Raw genomic sequence first — 25,753 nt, 5'->3', positions numbered from 1 at the left:
TGGAGAGCCTGCCCTTGATTCCAATTGACTGTAGCTTTACCAGATCTCCTTGATGCGCTTTGTCAAATGCGCTATGATGCAATTGGCATGCCATCAGGAATAGTGCTGTTTAAAAAAAAACACTATTAAAGTTGATGGAATGGATTTTGGAATTAAGACTTTTGGAAATCCTCTTTCACAAATGAAAACATGGTGTTGGGTCAATGTTGAAACTACAATTAAACACAGGGTCTACCCAATTATGTGGTTTTCAAGCCCCAGCCTCTGTTTTACTGAAGTATTAACCCTCACAGGCTTCTTCTCCAAGCTCTCCACATTTTCCAGCAAAAGCAGAGCCAGCAACATTCCCACTTTCTGAGCTCTTCTGAGGACTGACCATGGGGCCACTCACCTGCTTTGGATTTCTTCCCTGCAGGTCAGCTCAAAAGCAGCACGCAAACATTACAACATTGCAAAATTGCAAACAAGAATCCAACCTGACTTGAATCCACTTGTCTTTGGTTCTAACAAAAGATGGATAAGGAGCAGATGACCAGTAAATGAGGAATTGGGTTGATCGTAATGAGAGGCTGTCAGGAACAGATTTGCTATGTTCAACAACAATGCAATGACTACAACAAAACCTGAAAAGCTTAGCCTCATCTAGGAGAAAGCAGCTTCCTGGTGAGCACTCCATATACCTCCATAAGAATGCACTTCTTTCACAATCAATGCACAGTTGTAGCAATGTGTACCTACTATAAGATACACTGCAGCAATCATCCAAGGCTCCTTCAACATCTCCTTTAATTCACACCAAGGAGGAGGTAAGACATCATATTGAACTTGTACAGGATATTTGTGAGGCCTCTTCTGCAGGACTGTGTGGTGTTCTGGCTGCTCCGTTATAGGGAGGATATTATCAAACTGAAGAGGGTTCTGAAAAGATTTACCAGAAATGGAGGTTTTGAGATATAAAAATACACTGAACAGGCTGGAACTTTCTTTTAAACAAGAGAGGAGGAGGTTGAGGGGTGACCTTATACAGATTTATAAAGTCACGAGGGCAGAGAGAAGGTTGAAAGACAAGGGTCTTTTCCCCAGGGTGGGTGAGATCAAAATTAAGAGGCATATCTTTAGGGTGAGGGGAGACAGATTTAAAAATGACTTTGGGGCTACTTCTTTACGCAATAAGTGATTCATGTGTGGAATGAACTGCCCAAGAAAGCAATAGATGCAGGGACAGTTATAATGTTTAAAAGACATTTGAAGAAATACATGGATAGGAAAGGTTTGGAGGTAATGGGCCAAACACAGGCAGGTGGAGCTAGTTTAATTTGGGATTACGTTCAGCGTGGACTGGTTGATCTGAAGGATGTTTCCCTGTTGTATAACTTCATGAATCTATGGCAAGATCAGCAGACAGAAAAAATGGAGAAACACAGCAAGTCTGGTAGTAGCTGTGGAGAGAGTGAATATTGAGTCTGATATGACTCTTTTTTCACAATGCACAGTGGTAGCAATGTGTACCTAACACAAGATATACTTTTTCACAACTGAAAAAGAGCTGGAAAATAATGACTTTTTTGCTGTTAACAGGGGAAGAGGAGGAGTGATGAAGATACTGCAGATAAAAAAAGACAAACAGAATGATTCTAAAGAAGAGATAGAGATGTAAAAGAGGAGCAAATGATAGGTGAGAAAATAGGTCTGCTCTAATAAGAAAAAGCGAACAAAACATAAATTAGTGGTAGAGGTTGAGTTACAATCAAAGTGGAGGATCAAGGTCATGCTCTGAAGTTTTGAACACAAGCTGGAATTCCACAGGCTGTCAAGAGAAAAATGAGGTGATGGTTCTCCAACGTAACACTGCATTTCATTGAAGCACTGCCGCTTGCCCAAGACAAAAACATTCACATGAAATCAAGATGTTTTATTGAACTGGCAAGCAAGGGAAGGTTTTCTTTCTATTTGTAGAGGAACATAAATTGGGGTTATTGTTGCAGACAGAGTGCAGGAATACCACACAGTGGTTACCTGGTCTATGTTCGGTTTGATCAATTTAAAGGAAATCATACCGTGAGCAGAGAATACAGTAAACTAGATTAAAAGCAGTACACGTAAAAGATTGTTCCACCTGGAAGAAGTGTTTGGGGAGCTTGGACAGTGAGCAGGGAGTTGGTGAATGGACAAGTGTTACATCTTCTGGGATTTCATCAGAAGCTCCCATAGGGAGTGATGCAGTGTAGGGGTGATGGAGGAATGGATTAGGGTGTTGCAGTTGGAAATCTCTGCAGAATACTAATGGTGGAAAGGAGGGGAAAACATTTTTGGTGGTGGGATACTTCTAGATTTGGCAGAAATGGCAGAAACTGACTCTTCAAATGGAGATACTGGTGGAGTGAAGAGTGAGGACAAGGGGAACACAACCTTGTTTTGGCAGGAAGGGGAAGGCTGAAGTGTAAGATATAGAAATATTAATCAAGGTGCATATGCCTTTGGGGGAAGAGGGGGGGGGGCATGCAATTTGAGATCCATGGATGACGAAAACACACAGGTATCTGGTAAAACGTGGCATCATTGGGACAGATACAGATGCGGTCAGACGCTTTGGAACACCACTACCAGCAGGTTCCTCTCCAGGTCACACACCATCCTGGCCTGGAACACTAATGCCATTCCTTCATTACAGTAGAGTCAAAACCCTGCAAACTTTCCTTCACAATACTGTGTGTGTACAAAACGTGTGTCATACACAGTGGCACAAGGTTTAACATCAGCTTAATAATACTGGCCTTGCCACTGATACGTACATAATAGGAATAATACAAATAACAAAACTTGGTCATTTGGTAAAAATAAATCAGGATTGATGTACCTGGAGAATATTGAGCTATTGACAATTTTATGCTTCAAATTAGATCTTAAATCAAGATTCTTTCTCAGGTCTATTTTAAATACACCATTGCAGTATTCAAGATGAACAAGATATAGACAACGTTTTATCATTAAACAAGTATCACAACACAATAGAAAAGCTGCCCGGGAATCTAAATGTGATTGTGGAATGTGGTTGATATAGAATTATTATCATCTTTTCTAACAAAATCAATACTCCAACCATCAGCTGACAGTGGTTGGTTTCGTACGTATAACACAATATTAAATCCCGAACTTGTAAGAGACAGACTTTACACCGAGAACTCCTGAAAGTGACGTTTTCTAATGAAAAGTGGATAATATGCTGCGAAGTGCCCCAGAAGTTGAAGTAACCTTTTTTGATGTCTGCTCAGATTATAAATTAACTCAGGTCTTTGAAAACGTCTTAAAATGTAAACAACAATGAGACTTCTGCCTCAAATGGACATGCTGCATGTGCACTCACTAATAAATCAACAGCGTCTGTTATCCAGTAATTAATTGAAACTCAAATTCAACAGTGTCTCCCCCACACCATACTATGAGCCCTCCTCCCCTCTCCCTCAACGCCTTCCAATCAGTGTGTGTGAGCTCAAAACCTAAGAACAGCTGTGAAGAAAGCAGGTTATTGGCAAGTGTGAACAGTTATTATCCAAAAATCATTGTGTAGCAATGACTTCTAACTTTGAATCACTTGCGTAGGCTGTAGAAATCAGATCGTCAAAACAGACTTCAGATACAGGGAGAACTAGCCATCTGGATACAGAACTGGCTCAAAGGTAGAAGACAGAAGGTGGTGGTGAAGGGTTGTTTTTCAGACTGGAAGCCTATGACCAGTGGATTGCTACAAGGATCGGTGCTGGGTCCACTACTTTTCATCATTTATATAAATGATTTGGATGCGAGCATAAGAGATATAGTTAGTAAGTTTGAAGTTTGACACCAAAATAAGAGGTATAGTGGACAACGAAGAAGGTTATCTCAAATCTTGATCAGATGGGCCAATGGGCTGAGAAGCGGCAGTTAGAGTTTAATTTAGATAAAGGCGAGGTGCTGCATTTTGGGAAAGCAAATCTTAGCAGGAGTTATACACTTAATGATAAGGTCCTAGGAACAAAGAGACCTTGGAGTACAGTTTCATAGCTTCTTGAAAGTGGAATCGTAGGTAGACAGGATAGTGAAGATGACATTTGGTATGCTTTCTTTTATTGGTCAGAGTATTGAGTACAGGAGTTGGGAGGTCATGTTGCGGCTGTACAGGAGATTGGTGAGGCCACTGTTGGAATATTACATGCACTTCTGGTCTCCTTCCTATTGGAAGGATGTTGTGAAACTTGAAAGGGTTCAGAAAAGATTTACAAGGATGTTGCCAGGGTTGGAGGATTTGTGCTATAGGGAGAGGTTGAATAGGCTGGTGCTGTTTTCCCTGGAGTGTCGGAGGCTGAGGGGTGACCTTTTAGAGGTTTTTAAAATCATGAGGGGCATGGATAGGATAATTAGACAAAGTCTCTTCCCTACGGTGGGGGAGTCTAGATCTAGAGGGCATAGATTTAGGGTGAGAGGGAAAAGATATAAAAGAGACCTAAGGGGCAACTTTTTCATACAGAAGGTGGTATGTGTATGGATTGAGCTGCCAGAGGAAGTGGTGGAGGCTAGTATGATTGCAGCATTTAAAAGGCATCTGGATGGATATATGAACAGGAAGGATTTGGAGGGATATGGGCCAGGTGCTCTCAGGTGGGACTAGATGAGATTGGGATATTTGTTAGAATGGACGAGTTGGACTGAAAGATCTGTTTTTGTGCTGTACATCTGTATGACTTTATAACAAATCTGATTACTCCAAGAACCAATCAGAGACAAGTCAGTCTGAAAGCCAATGGGATTGGATTGGGGCGATTCCACCAGGAACACGACAGAGCCCCCACTAAATAACTAGATAATAGAGGCTGACAGTTGAGTTAATTTGTTCCCAACTGCAAAAGTACCTCTTTTCCTACAGAAGTTCAAACACACCTTCATCTGAAATTGCAGAGACTTCCAATTTCCATTCATCATCAAGGAACCATGAGCTTGAACCACATCCAAGCCTGCAATGAATTAATCTTAAAGGATGAACTTAAAAGCGTCAATTGGTTTCTTGCTATTTTATTAAGAATGCAAGTGCCTACATAAAACTCATGTCTTCTTGTGTGTTTGCATTCCAGATGTTGTATGAATAAAAGTGTATTTTCTTGTTTCACTCTTCCCAAAAAGCTTGTTTCATTTCTATTAGTAATCTTTACAACATAATAAGAGAGATTTTTTAAAAAGCCTCTAAAATATACATTCAGTTGCCAACAACCAAGGGGTGAATGACCATCAGCAACTTTTGATAAGCTCATAAAATGGAGCAAGATGGTGCTGCACTGAAATTGTAACTCTGCGTAACATAATACACCGGGGACATGGCTTCAAATATAACATGAGTAGCTAGTGAATTAGATTATAATTAATAAAGGTAGAATTATAAAGCTAATCTCAATAATGGTAACTGTGGACTGGTCATTACCATTTTTAAAAAGGTATCGAGTTCCCTATTGCCCTTTTGGGAATGAAATCTGCTTTCCATATTTGGTCTGGTCGATGCGTGATTCCAGCCCCACACCAAAGTAATTGACTCTTAACTAGGCAATCAAGGATGGGTATTAAATATTTGTTCTGCCAGTGATTCTCATGTCAAGAAACAAAGAAAATAAAATCTTGTAGCTCTAAATCATGGCTGTTATTTTAACTGACATGCCGGACAGAAAACTGACTGAATCAACTCAGCTGTTTCTTTTACATCCTGTCTGATTTTACTCTCCATTAACTTGTACACAACTAAATTAAACAATTATTCAAGGAGAATAAATGATTGTTCTTGAAACAATGCAGTCTAATCTGACATTTTTGAGAAAGTTTATTCCAATAAGCTGCAGGGGGCAATAGTAAGCTTTGTAACATTTTCAGAAACTATTTAACTTGCCTTTCAAAGTGACATTCCCTGCTTTAAAATTGATTTTAAACTTACAAGTGGAAGACATAAAACTGCTGAACAATTTAAGCTATTTGAAGGGAAAAAATACTAATCAGTGCCTGTCACGTTGCTTTGGTCGTAGACTTCTCTTTGGTTACAAATGGAGACCCAATTTTAAGATAAGATATGCAAGGACCTTTTACCTTCAGAGTATAAATCTTGATAATGTATTATATTCTGTATGGTTTTCATGATATTGCAACTGGCAAGTAAAATTGCTTTTCAATTCCAGACAAATACCATAATTCAATCTATACACATGTAATTTAAACAACTGTAATGATCGTTATAATCTTTCACAGTACAGGTGTCCCCCGTTTTCCGTAAGTAGAGCATTCTTATGAAACCTTTCGTAAATGGAAATGGTGTAAATTGAAAAAGCAATTACCGTTAATTTATATGGGAAAAATTTTTGAGTCTTCCCAGACCCAAAAAGTAACCTACCAAATCATACCAAATCACACAGAAGACCTAAAATAACACTAACATATAGCAAAAGCAGGAATATATGATAAATACACAGCCTATATAAAGTAGCAATAATGTATGTACAGCGTAGTGTCACTCACCAGAATTGGGAAGGCAACGAGTACACTGGAAGGCTGAGAGGTGGTGGGGGTGATGATGGTATGTTAGACTGAGTCGTTGGATGTTAGGTTGATGGGAGGTACAGGAGACTGGGGTGAAGGAGAGAGAGGAAGAGGGTCATCTATGGATACTTCTGGGGAAGGTGCTTGGCGGTGCCAATCTCACTGCACACACTTTTTTTGTAAAATCAAAAATCCTCTTTTGGTTAGTGAAAACAGGTACTAATATAGGTTTTCGTAAAAGTGAATTGGCATAAAGCGAACGTTCGAAAAGTGGGGGAAAACCTGTAGTATGTTATTTTGTTACAAAGTATTGCAGTATGTTCTTGCATTCTGTAATGGCTGATGTCCTTCTGTACTTGGAATGCATATTGAATACCAGATAAATTAAACCGCAATAGCTTCTATTCTCCAATGTTCAACTTTGCATCAGATGAAAATCAATCTTGATCTTACTTTGAATATGTGTATTCAGTTTGTATTATAAACTATTAAAATTGTTGCAAATGTTTCATCCATCTGACATTAGTCCTGAGAGCAGCTATTTGCAAGAGCATTTCCTTTATTACAGTTAGGTTTTTACTCCAAAATGACTGCAATTGAACCTCCCAGTGTAGCCCTGTTTCCATAGTAACACTGATCAATGTGGTGAATGGCAGCTTTACCTCCATCCTCTGCCAAAATGTAATAGTCAAATACCGATGTTAAAAACTATATTTGATCCTCATATTACATGATCTTATACTTCATTAATTTGCAATAAAATATTTGCCAGCTAAAATTCAAAACACGTAGAATGTTTTGCATGAGTATTACACAAATATGTCCAATGCGCTGCAATCCCAGTGACTTGCTGTATTAATGTGCAACAACCATAAAGTTGCAGTTCAAACTCTAGAATTAGTTTAAGTTAAGGTGGTGGAGATTCACTCTCTTTTAGTTCAGTGTCGCATGACTGGGTAGAAGGTCAGTGCATGTTCCCATCCCTTACTAATAATCAGTAGCCTCCGCTAGACAATGGGTTAATGCTGTCAAAACTCTCATGTAAAATAGCTAGTTCAGGTTATTTTGAGAGTAAAGGCTAGCAATTAGAGAAAATTTACATCAGTAATGAATCTATTTATAGAAATTATATTTTATGTTAAGTCTGTTCTGATACAATGTGGTAGTTCCATTCCCATGTGATCCCTCATTATAAAAGAAAATTGTGTAATAGCAGAACCATATAAACCAATGGGACCATAACCGTCTTATAGCCAACACAGGTAAGGAAAGTTTACGTGCTACAAATAGTGGTCTAAATTCTTTAATCGTGTTACAGCCAATTCATGTTGAAGATACACGCGTGAAAACAGAACCGACTCTACTGTAAGACGTAATTACAAAGCACGCACAGTGATGCTTTATCTCAAAGTTATTAACCCATGCATCTTGATTCAAAAGAAACATTTGTTTCTGATTCTTAACAAGTTTCCACTGACAAAGTATTCTAGAAAAAGCAGTGATACAAATGCACTTCATCAGATGGAAGTTATTAACTGTATTGCCATCACAATGTCACTTCCCTACACACAATCTTACTGAATAACAATCAGGACTTGCTCTGTATCCTCCTGATATAATGTGTCTTTTCCAACTGCAGATCCTATTATAGCATTAAGTCATCTGAAGGGAGAGCAGTGTGCCTGTGCAGTTGATGAAAATTAAATGCAGTCAGTTCCATGACATTGCATCTATTTACAATAATGTATTGGCCTAACTTTCTGACATGACCTTTGATCATGACTTGAGAGTTTACCTTTACTACAGAGCACACATGGATTCCCTTTTCATGACACATTGCACACCATATGTTTGGCTCCCTGGATGGTTACTTGAAACAGGAGACTGAACTTGCAGCTCATTTTTACCGACAGTGTGCAATTATATGATCCCCATTTTGCCTCTTTGCAAGCTGATCATAATATAAAGTTAACTACATAGATTTACATTCTATGTATCATTCATTATGTGTAGATTCTTCTTAAAAGGCAAACTATTTGCAAAACATAAATGCTTTTTTTTCCCTTAACTCACTTAAAGTTAACTGAGGGAAATGATTTTGAAATAGGATTTACTCTGAAAAAACATTCTGACAATAAATTAGTTATGATAGTACCTTACTCTATATGAAGGCCGAGTACATTGAGTATCAAATCTTGCAAATTGAATCAGGGATAGGTTTGTGGTGTTTGCTTTTTATAGACTAATTAAAATTAATTTACCATTATGGACAGTTCCATGTTCCACATTGCTAGCATCCAAGCGATACCCCTCTTTATTCTCCGTCAAAAAACAATGAACAATTACAGCATAGGAACAGGCCCTTCAGTCCTCCAATCTTGCACGGATCAAGATCATCTATCTAAACCTGTTGCCTATTTTCTAAGGATCTGTATCCCTCTGCTCCCTGCCCAGTCACGTATCTATCTAGATACATCTTAAATGATGCTATCGTACTCGCCTCTACCACCTCTTCCTCTTCCAATGTCCCCAACAGTACCCTTCCACCGGCACTCTCATTCGTCTGGCCGAACTGGTCCTCACCCTTAACAATTTCTTCTTCGAATCCTCCCACTTTCTCCAGACCAAAGGGGTAGCCATGGGCACAGGTATGGGCCCCAGCTATGCCTGTCTCTTTGTTGGCTATGCAGAACAGTCCATCTTCCGTAATTACACCGGCACCACTCCCCACCTCTTCCTCCGCTACATTGATGACTGTATTGGCGCCACCTCGTGCTCCCGCGAGGAGGTTGAGCAATTCATCAACTTCACTAATACATTCCACCCTGACCTTAAATTTACCTGGACCATCTCTGACACCTCCCTCCCCTTCCTGGACCTCTCCATCTCCATTAATGATGACCGACTTGACACCAACATTTTTTTACAAACCCACCGACTCCCACCCTACCTCCTGCAAAAATGCCATCCTGTATTCCCAATTCCTCCGCCTCCGCCGTATCTGTTCCCAGAAGGGCCAGTCCCACCACAGAACACACCATATGGCCTCCTTTTTTAGAGACTGCAATTTCCCTTCTGACGTAGTTAAAGATGCCCTCCAACGCATCTCATCCACATCCTGCACTTCTGCTCTCAGACCCCACCCCTCCAACCGTAACAAGGACAGAATGCCGCAGGTGCTCACCTTCCACCCCATCAACCTTCACATAAACCAAATCAACTGCCGATATTTCTGCCACCACCAAACGGAACCCACCACCACCAGGGAAATATTTCCCTCCCCACCCCTTTCTGCTCTCCACAAATATCATTCCCTCCATGACTACCTGGTCAGGTCCACGCCCCCCTACAACCCACTCTCCCAACCTGGCACCTTCCCCTGCCACCGCACGAATTGCAAAACCTGCGCCCACACCTCGTCCCTCACCTCCATCCAAGGCCCTAAAGGAGCCTTCAACATCCATCAAAGTTTTACCTGCACATCCACCAATATCATTTATTGTATCTGTTGCTCCTGATGTGGTCTCCTCTACATTGGGGAGACTGGACGTTTCCTAGCAGAGCGCTTTAGGGAACATCTCTGGGACACCCACACCAACCAACCACACCGCCCTGTGGCCCAACATTTCAACTACCTCTTCCAATCTGCCGAGGACATGGAGGTCCTGGGCCTCCTTCACAGCCATTCCCTCACCACCAGACGCCTGGAGGAAGAACGCCTCATCTTCCGCCTCGGAACTCTTCAACCCCAGGGCATCAATGTGGACTTCAACAGTTTCCTCATTTCCCCTTCCCCCACGTCACCCCAGTTCCAAAGTTCCAGCTCAGCACTGTCCCCATGACTTATCCTACCTGCCTATCTTCTTTTCTACCTATCCACTCCACCCTGCCCCCCCAACCTATCACCTTCATCCCCTCCTCCACTCACCTATTGTACTCTATGCTACTTTCTCCCCACCTTCCTCTCAGTTATCTCCTCACCCTTCAGGCTCTCTGCCTGTATTCCTGATGAAGGGCTTTTGCCCAAAACGTCGATTTAACTGCTCCTCAGATGCTGCCTGAACTGCTGTGCTTTTGCATCACCTCTCTAATCTAGACTCTGGTTTCCAGCATCTGCAGTCATTGTTTTCACCTCCGCTGACAACACGTTCCAGGCACCCACCACTCTCTGCATAAAGAACTTTCCACGCATAACTCCCTTAAATGTTTCCCCTCTCACCTTGTACTCATGACCCCTGGTAAATGAGTCCCCTACTCTGTGAAAAAGCTTCTTGCTATCCACCCTGTCTATACCTCTCATGATTTGGTAGACCTCAATCAAGTCCCCGTCAACCTTCGCCTTTCTAATGAAAATAATCCAAATCTATTTAACCTCTCTTGATTGCTAGTGCCCTCCATACCTCTAGGAGAAAGTGAGGACTGCAGATACTGGAGATCAGAGCTGAAAATGTGTTGCTGGAAAAGCACAGCAGGTCAGGCAGCATCCAAGGAGCAGGAGAATCGACATTTCGGGCATGAGCCCTTCTTCAGGAAGGGCTTCCTGAAGGAGGGCTCATGCCCAAAACGTCGATTCTCCTGCTCCTTGGATGCTGCCTGACCTGCTGTGCTTTTCCAGCAACACATTTTCAGCCCTCCATACCTCTCCAAAGTATTCACATCCTTTGGCAATGTGGCAACCAGAACTGTACACAGTATTCCAAATGTGACTGAACCAAAGTCTGTATGCCTTCTTAACTGCTTTATCAACATGTGTTGCCACCTTCAGAGTACAAAGTACCTGAACATCCAGATCTCTCTGTACATCAATTTTCTCCAGGTCCTTTCCATTTACCATATAGTTTGCTCTTATATTGGATCTTCTAAAATGCATCACGTTGCATTTGCACAGAGTGAACTCCATCTGCCCAACTCTCTAATCTATCTATATTATGCTGCATTCTCTGATAGTCCCCATTCACTATCTGCTACTCCACCAATCTTAGTGTCATCTGCAAACTTGCTGAAATGGCCTTCCTCCAGATCATTTAGATTAGATTACTTACAGTGTGGAAACAGGCCCTTCGGCTCAACAAGTCCACACCGCCCCGCCGAAGCGTAACCCACCCATACCCCTACATCTACATCTACCCCTTACCTAACACTATGGGCAATTTAGCATGGCCAATTCACCTGACCTGCACGCCTTTGGACTGTGGGAGGAAACCGGAGCACCCGGAGGAAACCCACGCAGACACGGGGAGAACGTGCAAACTCCACACAGTCAGTCGCCTGAGACGGGAATTGAACCTGGGTCTCCAGCGCTGTGAGGCAGCAGTGCTAACCACTGTGCCACCGTGCCGCCCACAAACAACAGTGGCTCCAGCATGGATCCTTGTGGAACACCACTGGTCACAGTTCTCCATTTTGAGAAACTCTGTTCCACTACTACTGTCTTTCTCCTGTTGCTCAGCCAGTTCCCTATCCATCTAGCTGGTACACCCTGGACTTCACGTGACTTCACTTTCTCCATCAGCCTACCTTGGGGAACCTTATCAAATGTCCATGTAGATGACAGTCTACAGGCCTTCCCTCATCAATTAACTTTGTCACTTCCTCAAAGAAGTTTATTCAGTTGATAAGACAAGACTTCCCCTGTACAAAACCATGTTGCCTATTTTTGATAAGTCCATTTTATTCCAAATGGGAAAAGATCCTATCCCTCAGTATCTTCTCCAAGCAGCTTATCGACCACTGATGTCAGACTTACCGGTCTATAATTACCTGAATTATCCCTGCTACCCTTCTTAAATGAGGGGACAACATCAGCAATTCTCCAGTCCTCCGGAACCTCACCTGTATCCAAGGATGCTGCAAAAATATCTGTTAAGGCCCCAGCTATTTCCTCTCTCGTTTCCCTCTGTAACTTGGGTTAGATCCATTCAGACCTAGGGACATGTCCACCTTAACGACTTTTAGAATACTCAACTCTTCCTCCCTCCTTATGCCAACTTGACCTAGAGTATTTAAATATCTATCCCTAACCAACATCCGTCACATCCCTCTCCTCATGAATTCCTTCAACCTTCTTTGTTTCATTTGTGCTATTTTGGTCAGTGCTCTGTTAAATTTCTTCTTTTCTCTTATTAGACTTTGAAGTACTTTGGCACTGCAATTATATCTTAATCAACAGGAATCTGTCAATACAGGGTGTATGGGGTGTTAGACTTGCCCAATTTCATACCAAATTAAATCAATCTCCTATTTCATAAGATAGTAAACCGATGGAACATCTTAACTTTTCCATTCCTTTTTTCCTCCTGTCATCATTAGTGATTGGAAACTGAAGTCTCTACACTGAGCCATGAAATATTGTTTTCACTGATATATTTGCCTTGTTTAATCTTAGCAGGTAATGTTTTATGATGAATCCTCACAGCTGCTGATCATGATATGTGAGCTAACTGGATTATTGATTACCATGAAGGAGGGAAAATGGTACAGTGGCCTGCACAGTGAGAGGGGATTCAAGTAAAGGAGCAGGAATATATTCCTGAAACTGTACGGGACCTTGCTGAAACCAATCCTGGAGTATTATGTGCAGCTTTATTCTCCTTATCTGAGGAACGATATTGTGGCTATGGAGGGAGAACAACAAAGATTTGCCAGGCTGATTTCTGGAAAGGCAGGAGTAACAAATTAAGAAACCGGATGCGTTCAGATAATATTCACTGGAATTTAGAAGATCGGGATGAGGTGGGATCTCACAGAAACTAGTGAAATTCTAACAGGACTAAAGAGAGTAAATACAGGAAGGATGATGACTGGGAAATCCAGGACCAGGAGTCCCAATCTCAGAGTATAGGGTAGACCATTTAAGATGAGAGAAGAAGAAATTTCTTCACCCAGAGAGTGGTTGGCCTATGGAGTTCTCTACTACAGAATGCAGTCGAAGTCAAAATATTGAATGTTTACAAGAAGGGGTTAGATAGAGTTGTTCAAGCAAAAAGAATCAAAGAATATTTATTTATCCTGTGCTGCTCCAGGAAGTGAGAAAGAAGGTTGCTAAGCCGCTGGTGAGGATATTTGCCTCCTCCCTCTCCACGGGAGTCGAACTGGAAGATTGGAAGGAGGTGAATGTTGTTCCTCTTTTCAAAAAGGGTAATAGGGAAATCCCTGACAATTACAGACTAGTCAGTCTTACTTCTGTGGTCAATAAAGTTTTGGAAAGAATTCTGCGGGATGGGATTTATGACTATTTCGCAAAGTGTAGTGTGATTAAAGGCAGTCAGCAAGGCTTTGTGAGGGGCAGATCATGCCTCACAAATCTTATTGAGTTCTTTGAGGAGGTGTCAAGACAGGTCGATGAAGTCCAAGCAGTGGATGTGGTATACGTGGACTTCAGCCAGGCATTTGATAAGGTTCCCCAAGGTAGGTTCATTCATAAAGTCACGAAGTATGGGATACAGGGAGATTTGGCTATCTGGATTCAGACTTGGCTGGCTGACAGAAGGCAGAGAGTGGTTGTAGATGGAAAGTATTCTGCCTGGAGGTCAGTGTTGAGTGGGGTATCACAGGGCTCTGTTCTTTGTAGTTTTTATAAATGATTTGGATGAGGAGGTTGAGGGATGGGTTAGTAAATTTGCAGATGACACAAAGGTTGGAGGTGTCGTCGATAGTATAGAGGACTACTGCAGGCTGCTGTATGACATAGACAGGATGCAGAGCTGGGCTGAGAAATGGCAGATGGAGTTCAACCTGGATAAATGCAAAGTGATGCATTTTGGAAGGTCGAACTCGAGTGCTGAATATAGGATTAAAGGCAGGATTCTTGGTAGTGTGGAGGAACAGAGGGATCTGGGTGTGCAAGTACCTAGATCCTTCAAAGTTGCCACCCAAGTAGATAGGATTGTTAAGATCGAGTTTAAGAGCCACTAGGTTTTGCTGCAGCTCTACAAGTCCCTGGTGAGACCACACTTGGAATATTGTGTCCAGTTCTGGTTGCCCTACTATAGGAAAGATAGAGGCTTTGGAGAGGGTGCAAAGAAGGTTTACCAGGATGCTGCCTGGACTAGAGGGCTTGCTTTATGAAGAAAGGTTTAATAAGCTCAGACTTTTCTCTCTGGAGAGAAGGAGGAAGAGAGGAGACCTGATTGAGGTGTACAAAATAATGAGTGGAATAGACAGAGTCAATAGCCAGAGGCTTTTCCCCAAGGCAGGATTGACTGGTACGAGGAGTCATAGTTTGAAGATATTAGGAAGAAGGTATAAAGGAGACATCAGAGGTAGGTTCTTTATGCAGAGAGTTGTGAATGCATGGAATGTGTTGCCAGCTGTGGTGGTGGAAGCAGAGTCATTGGGGATATTTAAGTGACTGCTAGACATGCACATGGATAGCAGTGAGTTGAGGGGTGCGTAGATTAAGTTACTATAACTTACATTAGGATTAAACCTTGGCACAACATCGTGGGCCAAAGGGCCTGTTTTGAGCTGTACATTTCTATGTTCTATGTTCTAATATGGGGCGAAAGCAGGAACAAGGTCCCATGTTGGATTCTCAGCCATGATCACATTAAATGGTGGAGCAGACTCAAAACAGGTGAATAGCATGGTCTCTATCCTATTTTCTACATTTCAACGATATTGATTTACTACTACCATTCTCTTTTTTAGGTTGGGATTGACAAGGCTTACTTGGTCTGCTGTGCCAACAGAAAACTACTTGGGTATCTAATGAGAAGAGGTTCCTGTCTTACACAAGAAGCAATTTACTGACTGATAGTAATCAGGCACAAGTTAGATTGGCACCTTAGATTTCTAAGACTGATGGAGAACTGGGTAAGAGGGCAACCTTCAAGATCCAGAGCCTCAGTCCTGCCCAAGTCCCATGACATCATGAAATTAGGCACTGCTTAATGCACTCTTCTGGGACATCCCTTTCCGAAGTTAACACTTTATACACCAGAATGCCTTGGCTTATCTCTTCATTGATTCAAAAACTTCATATTAGATTGAACACATACATCACATTAATCTCAGCATTATCATAAGTATTGTTCAAATGAATCCATACTGAGAAAATGAATTTCTTCTCAACTTCAAGGGAATTATCAAGGACTTTAAATTATTTTTAGTTATTCAATAAAATATAATAAAGCAAACAGATTTCTATCATTTCAGTCTGACCCCAGTGACTTAGATGTGCAAGCCAGGGTCTCCATGTAATCTTCTTGGAATGCTACAGTGACAGTACCTTAGGGGTGATGACATACTTCCTTTTGTAATGAGAGTGAGAGCGCCAGAACCAGAGACAGAAAAGGTAGAGAGAGAAAGGTAGAAAGAGAGAGAAAGGTAGAGAGAGAGAAAGGTAGAGAGGGAAGAAGGAATAAAAGGAGAGAAAGAGAAATGAAAGAGGGGAAAGAGGGAGAGCAAAAAAGAGAGAGAAGTGAGAGACAGAGAAAAGGGGGAGAAAAAGAAAAAAGAGACAAAGAGAGAGAAAGGGGAGAGAAAAAGAGAGCGCGAGAAAGAAAAAGAGAGAGAAAACAAAAATGAAAAAGAGAAAAGAGACAAAGAGAGAATGCGAGCTGGACAGAAAAAGAGACACAAAGTAATGAGAGAAGAGAGAAGAAAGAGAATGAGAAAAAAAATACAGAAAAAGAGAGAAAAAAGAAAGAAGAAAAGAAAGGGAGATATAGAGGGAATGAGAGATCAAGAGAATAAGGGAGAAAGAAACAAAGAGAGAGAGGCAAAGAGAGATCTCAGCCTCCTCCAGTGGTCCCAAACATTACAGATACCAATCTTCAGCTAAGTTAATATCCACATGATATCAAGAAATGGTTGGAAATGCAGGATACTGCAAAGATTATGGGGCCTGAAAACATTCCAGCAATAATATTGATGATATGCACCGGGTGGCACGTAACATTAATGCCATCCAAATGCCAGGCAATGACCATCTCTAATAAGAGATAATCAAACCACTGCATTTTGACATTCCATGATTTTAACATCATCGTTTCCCCCACTATCAACATCCTTGGGGTTACCATTGACCAGGAGTTAATTGGACTTGCTACATAAACATGGTGGCTACAAGAGCAGATCAGGAGGTACTACAGTGAATAACTGATCTCTTAATTCCCCAAAGTCTAACCACCATCTACAAGGCACAAGTTAGGAGCAGGATGGAATACTCTCCACTTACTTGGTTGAGTGCAGCTCCAATAACACTCAAGAACCTTATCACTGTCCAGGACAATGCAGCCCACTTTATTGAGACCACATCCACTCTGGAACAGCCCAGGTGTACTGTCTACAAGATGCACTACAGAGATTTGCCAAAGATCCTTAAACAGCACCCTCCAAATCCTTGACCACTTCCATCCAGAGAGACAAGTGCGGAAGTTAAAGGTACCACCACCACCTGCAAGTCCCCCTCCAGGCCAGTCACCATCCTGAGCTGGAAATATTTCACTGTTCTTTCACCATCACTGGGTCAAAATTCAAGAATTCCCTCACTAATGAATTGTTGCTCTCCTTACTGCACAAAGTGAGTTCAAGGGAGCAGCTTCTTAAAGGCATCTGGCACAAGCAATAAATGCTGGCCAACCAAGCAATGCCCACATCCCATAAAAAATTTTTTAAAAAGACAAAGACACACTCATACACACTGAGACAGACAGCCAGAGACAGACAGACAGAGGCAGACAGAGACAGACCAAGACAGAGAGAGAGAGAGAGAGAGAGACGGTGAAATAACACCCAGACAGAGGTTAGCATTTAGTATAAATAGATCAAAAACTCTGAATGCAACTACTAAACATGGCTGCATTCACTTTAACCACTTGCTGCACCAATGTAACATTTCTATCCCTAATATCTGCAGCATTTCTTACAAGAGAAATTATTAATAAGATGCTATATTAGATCAGCTGCATACAGGTCCAAACTCAATAGAAACGGACTTGAAACTTCCTAAACTCATTGGTGACAGCTTTATCCTATTTAGGGCTTCCTCCTATGATCTTTTGATCTGCTGTAATCTGCACAGTCAGTTCTTTTATGGCTGTGTTCTTATGCAACCCCACGTTATAGAAAAATTACGCTTTAGAAACAGCTATGCGCTGTTGGCGATATAATCGCATTACGGCCAACACACATTTTGAAAATCTGCACTTCAGAAACAATGTCACTAATTCATCAATCATGTTCCAGGGAATTCACGTTGACAAAATGCACGTTCTAACATAACAACCTATGCAAATTTAATCAGTCCAATCAAATTCTTTGTAGAAATGGTCTAAGACTATGTTTCTTTAAGTTAATAGTGGATGCAAATTAATCATTTTAAATTAAGTATTTTAAAGCTGTTTGTTTAATATTTAATCAGTGTTCTGTGCAGAATATCATTCACAATTCAAAGTTTGGGAGAAGATTTGTAGCTCGGGTGCTCGTTGTTGTGGTTCTGTTCGCCGAGCTGGGAATTTGTGTTGCAAATGTTTCGTCCCCTGTCTAGGTGACATCCTCAGTGCTTGGGAGCCTCTTGTGAAGCGCTTCTGTGATCTTTCCTCCTGCATTTGTAGTGGTTTGAATCTGCCACTTCCGGTTGTCAGTTCGAGCTGTCCGCTGCAGTGGCCAGTATATTGGGTCCAGGTTGATGTGTTTATTGATTGAATCTGTGGATGAGTGCCATGCCTCTAGGAATTCCCTGGCTGTTCTCTGTTTGGTTTGCCCTTTAATAGTAGTGTTGCCCCAGTCAAATTTATGTTGCTTGTCATCTGCATGTGTGGCTACTAAGGATAGCTGGTCGTATCGTTTCGTGGGTAGTTGGTGTTCGTGGATGTGGATCGTTAGCTGTCTTCCTGTTTGTCCTATGTAGTGTTTTGTGCAGTCCTTGCATGGGATTTTGTACACTACATTAGTTTTGCTCATGCTGGGTATTGGGTCCTTCGTTCTGGTGAGTTGTTGTCTGAGACTGGCTGTTGGTTTGTGTGCTGTTATGATTCCTAGTGGTCGCAGTAGTCTGGCTGTGAGTTCGGAAATGCTCCTGATGTATGGTAGTGTGGCTAGTCCTTTGGGTTGCGGCATGTCCTCGTTCCGTTGTCTTTCCCTTAGGCATCTGTTGATGAAATTGCGCGGATATCCGTTTTTGGCGAATACATTGTAGAGGTGTTCTTCTTCCTCTTTTTGCAGTTCTGGTGTGCTGCAGTGTGTTGTGGCCCTTTTGAATAGTGTCTTGATGCATCAAGACACTAATCTTTTCATGGGACACGAAACGACATGACCAGCTATCCTTAGTAGCCACACACGCAGATGACAAGCAACATGAATTCGACTGGGACAACACTACTATTATAGGGCAAGCCAAACAGAGAACAGTCAGGGAATTCCTAGAGGCATGGCACTCATCCACAGATTCTATCAACAAACACATCGACCTGGACCCAATATACCGGCCACTGCAGCGGACAGCTGGAAGCGGCAGAGACAAGCCACTATAAATGCTGGAGGAAACATCACAGAAGTGCTTCACAAGAGGCTCCCAAGCACTGAGGATGTCACCTAGACAGGGGACGAAACGTTTGCAACACAAATTCCCAGCTCGGCGAACAGAACCACAACATCATTCACAATTTTTTAGACTGCTGGAGATTTAAAAGGTAGCATAAAAAGTTCTTCAACTCTATTTGATCTAACAATGTGCAATGAAGGACAAGACATCTACCGTGTTTCTTCCACTCAGATAGAAAACTTCTTTTTAACTTTAACTCAGAACTATAGTCTTTGTGGTAGATGAAATATTTAGCATTGCTGTCAATGCGATTTAAGAATACTAATCTTTTCATGGGAAAGGTATAATCAATTAATTTTGTTCCGTCACAATAAAAATATTGGAATGACAGTCATGATATTTCAGTGTTCCCATCTATTTGATAATGCATCTAGTCCCTTGCCTGAGATTGAAATGTTCATGTTGTAAAGCAATGAGAAATGGAAGTGTCATTTCTGGAGTGAATTATTTCTCCATTACCCTCAGGCACAAAACAGTCTCAGTCTTCATTGTCCTCGGGCTGTCAGACTGAGAATATGACCTGCATTGCATACATTTGCGAACAGCAGCCAGCTAGTTGCATTTGGCACTAAGTTGTTGATCAGTTAAATAATTAGGATGAAAACAGGCTGAGCGTTCTTTAAAAGTCTTATGCAGGATCAACTGTCAATAACACAGCTTGCAATCTATTACCTTTCAGCATTAAAAGAAAAATGCCCAGAAGAAAATGAAGTTAATTGATAGATGTTTCCTTCAGGTTACACAACAATAGGTTTAAACGCTATTTCTGTGACATCAGGTAACAATTACTGCTGTCACAATAGACTCATGATTCGGAGATGCCAGTATTGGACTGGGGTGTACAAAGTTAAAAATCACACAACACCAGGTTATAGTCCAACAGGTTTAATTGGAAGCACACTAGCTTTCGGAGCGACGGTCCTTCATCAGGTGATTGTGGAGGGCTCAATCGTAACTATAAACTCTGTTCTATAAATTCTGCATTACGTTCGAGCCCTCCACAATCACCTGATGAAGAAGCGTCGCTCCGAAAGCTAGTGTGCTTCCAATTAAACCTGTTGGACTATAATCTGGTGTTGTGTGATTTTTAACCATAGACTCAGATGCTAATGACCACTTCTAGATACAGTGGGGGGATTGTAACAAGCAGTGGAGTTCCAGGCAGGTATGGGAGATGGTGAACCTTAAACCATCCCTCAGAATACCCTACTGTTAGCGTTTTGAGGTCTTGAGCTGAACTGCTGCAAAATAAACAGCTATCCACAACTATTGGGTGAGCCAGAGTCCAGTCAGGCTGATTGCAGTTGGAGACATAGTTGAGCCCCCCACTTGATGGGGAAAGAACCATGTATGGCAGAAACAGACTATCCTTCCCACAAAGGATCACCTCGACACTTAGCTTACAATTGATTCTTTTGGCAGAGTAGGTGACAGGAAACAAAACAGTTCTCAGTTGTCTAATTTTCACTCTGGTTAAAATGCTATTGAGATCCTGATGATAGCAGCATGTTCATGTATTAATGGAAGTCCTAAATGACTTCACAAAAAAATATTTAGTTAAAACATTGGACTCCAATGAATTTGAATTAATTTGAACTCTGCAGCCACATTATTCTGACTAATGTTGCGAAAATCATTCCTGAGTATGCTGATGACACACTTTAGATCCCATTTGCCTTTTTCGCTCAACGTTATAAACCAGAAAATCCTTAAATCAGAAGAGCAGCCTATGCTTCTGGTTTTCTTTTGGCTATTACTTGCTAATTAACACTTTTAAATAGCATCCAGCAAATTCAGACAGTAAACCTCATGTCTAGTTTACACAAGAACCTCATCTCCCAAGATTTTCAGGCTCTGAAGCATTTCTGCTTGTGTGTGCTCTTGCACATTTTGTGTAACAGCCTCATTACAACCTGAGAATTTACGTGAAAATATATATGAAGTAGTCCCTGGTGCAATACTTGACTTTTTCACTGTGATTGCATTTTGCTCCTTGTAAATAGTTTCAAAGGGCTCAGTAGAAACATAATGCCTTAATAGAGTTCTAACAACTGCCTGGAGTTTGTCAGCTCTTTGCTTCCTACCATATCTTTTTCTTTTAAAGCAGTGTTTTCTTAATTATTTGTTTTGATGATATGCATTATTCCTTTTTGTCTTACTTCATTTGCTGATTTATGGAATCTAATGTTGCTGGCAAAGCTAACCTTTACTGTCCAAAGTGAAGGCGGTGAAATAAGAGATTGGCTTGTTACATTATTTCAAAAAGAGCAGCTCACCCTGTAAGCACATCTATAATCATCAGTTCTCATGCCTCATACTTTTACTCTTGTTGCTGCCATCATTCTGGGTCAGCTAGCACAATGATAAAAGGCAGCAAGACTTGTCTAAAGATCCAGAGGAATTCCTCCTACCAAGAACAAGTGAGATATGGGCAAATTGTTTGTGTCTCAATAGCCTCAGGATAGATGTCTGATGGTGCAAAGCTCTTCTACAATAACAGGAATGCAACCAAATTCTGTCAACTGTGGCTGCAGAGAGAGAACCCAACTGATGAAAGATCCCCGAGATTTCCCTTTACCTCCACAGCCAAGCACCCGAATGAGGTTTTCAACTCTTAAATCTTGCATGGAACAATGATGAGAGTGGTTGTGACAACATGACAAGATTATCTCAGCCACTGTTTGTAGCAGCAAGTACCACATTCAAATACTCTGGATAGAGAGGGGGTTCTGCTGAATTCTCTACTGAATCTTTCAGTGGCTAACTTATATTTATAACCTCTTGTTCATTTGATGTGTGATGCTTACATAAATTAGGTGGAATACTTCCATTAATGCTTATGTTAGTCTAGCAACTTTCTTGGTATTTTGCCATGAAGGATGTGAAAAACTCTGCAGAGGCTAGTATCCTGTCTAAAAGTTACCATTTATTTCCATAGTTAAAAATCGCACAACACCAGGTTATAGTCCAACAGGTTTAATTGGAAGTACAGTAGCTTTCGGAGCGACGCTCCTTTATCAGGTGGTAGTGGAGGGCTCAATCATAACACACAGAATTTATAGCAAAAATTTTACAGTGTGCTGTAACTGAAATTATACATTGAAAAATTGATTGTCTGTTAAGCCTTTCATCTGTTAGAATACAGTGATAGTTTCACTTCTTTCATGTGTAAATCACAAAACCTTTTTTGTTCAAATGTTGCATTCTCGTGTTAGCTGTTAACAATGGTGACAGCTAGACAATACTCCGCATATGAATAGTTCTTGACTCTTCAGAGTCATCTCTCAGAGTGTCCGAATTTTTGGCACTCATCTTTTGATTTTTTTTTCTTTTTTTCCTCAGAGTGAACAGAACCTCTGACACTTCTGTTTTTTTAAAACCCCCACACTACTGCCTAACTGCAGTAGATCTTATTTTTTTTCCCCAGCACCCATATTGTGCGTGTGCAGATGTGAGACACAGTGAAAGACACAAGGTGCACAAATCTTTATTCATTTTCCATCACCAGGAAGAAAGGAAACACCCGAGTGGCCAGTGACAAGCAGTGCCCTTCACATCAAAGGGCAATGCTGTGTGATCAAACAGTGAAGGGAAGGGCAGGGATTAAATAAAAATAGAGTTGGAGGGGGAAATAATGCACTCCACTCCCTGCGGCGCCCATCTCTCCCTGAACAACTCCAGGGTGTTGGTGGACACCGCGTGCTCCTTCTCCAGAGACACCCAGGCTCTGATGTAACCACAGAAGAGGGGTAGGCAGCACTCCTCTTTTGATAAGACAGTCAGGGCTGCTTGACTGGACCAGATTAACAGCCTCAATCAGAGAACTCGCATCCTATGTCATCCACCTGGCTGACCTCATTACAATCGCTACAGAAACCACAAATTTGTCTACCTTAGGTAACTAGCATTGTTCCACTTCAGTAAATACATACAGCTTGCATTAACATGACAATTGCTAACAAGAAGTAAGACAGGTGAACTTCCATGAGGGAGATGTACCAGACTGCCCCCAGCTGCTGCCTGCCTGAACTGCCTCCAAAATCTAAATGGCTAAACACTCCACCTAGTAGCTGTGTTATATCAGAATGACCTTTTATAACCATCATTATATCCATTACTCTTCTCAGCCACACCTTTTATATGCCTGACCTATCTAATCAATCACTTTAAACACCTCCATCAGGATACCACATAAAGCTTTTCTGAAAAGGTTTCTTTAATCTTTCATGATAGGTCTAATTCCTAATTGAATGGTTACAGCACAGGTCTCCTTCAGGCTATTCTGTTTATGTTGGCTCTCTGCTAAGAAAGGAGAAAGTGAGGACTGCAGATGGTGGAGATCAGAGTCGAGAGTGTGGTGCTGGAAAAGCAGGACAATCCAAGTTTTGGGCTTAAACCCTTCATCAGGAAAGAGGGCTTATGCCTGAGACGTCAATTCTCTGCCAGGGCAGCCCAGTTTTGTTCTGAGTCTCAATAATTGAATAAGATTGCTGGTTTTACACTTTAGAAAAACCTGTATTTCAAAGGAATTCCTTTCTGGGGTCCATTTGCAAGTCAGTCAATTTATACACAACTTAGGACATAACATAGGACGGTCTAAAGCAACTGTTCGTAAGCACTGGAAATGTTTGATAAAATTCCACCCGAGTGGGATCATGTCCAATAAGGTTAAGCAATCATCTATCAGACAATACAGTACAGGAACAGGCCATTTGGCCCACCAAGCATGCACCGATTTTTCACCCTTATTGAGACTTGCTACTGATTGCCCATGCATAGTATCTGTTCACCTCCCAGTCATGTGTTTATTAATACACATTTAAACTTTGCCAATGTGCCTGCTTCCACCATTTCCATTGGCAGTGCATTCCAGGCACCATCACCCTGTGTGAAATATTTTTCCCGCATGTCTCCCCTAAAAACTTACCTCCTTTTACCTTGAACTTAGGCCTTCTTGTCATTAAATGCTCATGAATGGGGCAGCACCCACCCCCCCCACACCCCACCACCACAAACCCAAATTAAGCCAGCTAACCAACATCATTCTAGTTTCCTCAGAGATTCCCTCATTGCACTATTGTACTGATAAGCGAAATTGACTTTATGAATATACTGGGTGTCACGTCGTCCTCTGACCAAGTTATGCCCTTTCTGAGGGGCCAACTCCAATAAATTTTATTCCCATACTTTATTACAAGAAATTTTTCAAAATAGAATTATGAATCATATAAGCACCTTCACTAGGTAGTGAAAGGGGTTCAGTTAAGTGTGTATTAGACATTTGTATTAGGGGAGAGAACAGAGATTTAACAGGTGTTCAAGTCAAATGGAAGTCAGTATGTGCATTTGTTTTATTTGAATATATCGGAAATGATAGCTGTTCAAAGTAGGCTTGGCAGTGGGATTGTGTCTCTTTGCAGCTTCAGCTCTGTTCAGAGAAAGATATGGCAACCTTTGGGTTCAGAGTTTTACACTTTGAACAATTATTTCATTGCTTTTTCAATATCCATATCCTCTCTGGTTGGTTTTTTCACCTTCTTTATCAGATTCCACTGAATTTCCTTCTTGATGATTTTGAAAGGTTAGTGTTAAGGAGCCAGAGGCCTTGTCCCTTTGTAGGCACCATAAAACATTTCCTCCATCATCGCCTGGGACCAGAATTTCTCCACATTGACTGCGGTGCCAACTAAATCTCCCTTTCATGGCACTCCACTGCAACTTTGTTACTGATTCAGAATGGATGAAAGAGGTGGATGCCTACAGTCAAAGGCTGTGGCCATCTTGTCCATACCATCTGCACAGGCACAAGGTAGGTATCTACATAGCTGTAGGCAGTAGTGGTCACCTTTGCTACTCACCTTGGAGACTGGAGCAGACATTGTAGAAAGATGGAGCACTACTGACTGTGACATTTCTATTATTGAGGCATTACTGTCCATCAATACAAAAGCACTTTTCGGATGAAAGGCTTCTGGATGCAAGACTCAAACTCCAGTTCTCTCTGCCAGATGTGCGAGGTTATGCAGCACTTTCTATTTCAAACTGCCAGCATTTGCAGTCCTTGGTTTTGCTTTAGTTGATAAAACAAGAGGGCTCATAAAAGTAGCTATGGAGAGTCAGTAAGCCACAAAACCTCAACATGAAAACATCGGAATCCCACGGAGGTTGTCAAGTCAAAGTAAAGGTAATGATGTGGGCTGATTTCACAGCATCCCCAAATCCTGATCCAAGGTGAAAACGATGAAAGGATGTACATCAGTGAGATCAGCAGGTCCCAGAGCCAGACTTTCATCACCTGCGCTAATGCTGCCAACCATATCTGCACGTTTTGGCACACTTAACTGCTCATGAAAGAGACAACTGTTCAGTTTCTTTTAACTCTGTAGGATGCCTGTTTTGGATTTAGGACATCTGCTGCAAGATCATCCTCAGCCAATTTAAAATACAAGACGAGTAATTCCACAGGCAGGCAACCTTACCTTCATGCTCAGCCTTTGCGAACACAATTAACTTTAGACTGCAACAAAACACACACACACACACAGTCACTGATGCCCGAATTGTCAGTCATAGAGATGTGCAGCACAGAAATAGACCCTTCAGTCCAACTCAACCTTGTGCTTTTCCCACAAACGGAAGGAAATGTGTATCCTATCACGT

Source organism: Chiloscyllium punctatum, chromosome 5 (genome assembly GCF_047496795.1).
Source record: "Chiloscyllium punctatum isolate Juve2018m chromosome 5, sChiPun1.3, whole genome shotgun sequence".
Lineage (NCBI taxonomy): Eukaryota > Metazoa > Chordata > Chondrichthyes > Orectolobiformes > Hemiscylliidae > Chiloscyllium > Chiloscyllium punctatum.
The sequence above is the reverse complement of the archived record's forward strand: the minus strand, read 5'-3'. Positions refer to the sequence as shown.